This window comes from Coregonus lavaretus (genome assembly GCF_964263955.1).
Source record: "Coregonus lavaretus genome assembly, contig: HAP1_SCAFFOLD_1014, whole genome shotgun sequence".
Classification (NCBI taxonomy): domain Eukaryota; kingdom Metazoa; phylum Chordata; class Actinopteri; order Salmoniformes; family Salmonidae; genus Coregonus; species Coregonus lavaretus.
The window spans coordinates 101,338-102,500 of record NW_028159349.1 but is presented as its reverse complement, the minus strand read 5'-3'; positions in this window follow the sequence as shown (position 1 = coordinate 102,500).

Genomic DNA, 1,163 nt, shown 5'->3' with positions numbered 1-1,163 from the left:
ACTAAGTATGTTAGCTATGGTAGATCTAGTTACTAAGTATGTTAGCTATGGTAGATCTAGTTATTAAGTCTGTTAGCTATGGTAGATCTAGTTATTAAGTCTGTTAGCTATGGTAGATCTAGTTACTAAGTCTGTTAGCTATGGTAGATCTAGTTACTAAGTATGTTAGCTATGGTAGATCTATTTACTTAGTATGTTAGCTATGGTAGATCTAGTTACTAAGTCTGTTAGCTATGGTAGATCTAGTTACTTAGTATGTTAGCTATGGTAGATCTAGTTACTAAGTATGTTAGCTATGGTAGATCTATTTACTTAGTATGTTAGCTATGGTAGATCTAGTTACTAAGTATGTTAGCTATGGTAGATATAGTTACTAAGTCTGTTAGCTATGGTAGATCTAGTTACTTAGTATGTTAGCTATGGTAGATCTAGTTACTAAGTCTGTTAGCTATGGTAGATATAGTTACTTAGTATGTTAGCTATGGTAGATCTAGTTACTAAGTATGTTAGCTATGGTAGATCTAGTTACTAAGTATGTTAGCTATGGTAGATCTAGTTACTTAGTCTGTTAGCTATGGTAGATCTAGTTACTAAGTCTGTTAGCTATGGTAGATCTAGTTACTAAGTATGTTAGCTATGGTAGATCTAGTTACTAAGTATGTTAGCTATGGTAGATCTAGTTACTAAGTCTGTTAGCTATGGTAGATCTAGTTACTAAGTCTGTTAGCTATGGTAGATCTAGTTATTAAGTCTGTTAGCTATGGTAGATCTAGTTACTAAGTATGTTAGCTATGGTAGATCTAGTTACTAAGTATGTTAGCTATGGTAGATCTAGTTAATAAGTCTGTTAGCTATGGTAGATATAGTTACTAAGTCTGTTAGCTATGGTAGATATAGTTACTAAGTCTGTTAGCTATGGTAGATCTAGTTACTAAGTATGTTAGCTATGGTAGATATAGTTACTAAGTCTATTAGTTATGGTAGATCTAGTTACTAAGTCTGTTAGCTATGGTAGATCTAGTTACTAAGTATGTTAGCTATGGTAGATCTAGTTACTAAGTATGTTAGCTATGGTAGATCTAGTTACTAAGTCTGTTAGCTATGGTAGATCTAGTTACTAAGTCTGTTAGCTATGGTAGATCTAGTTATTAAGTCTGTTAGCT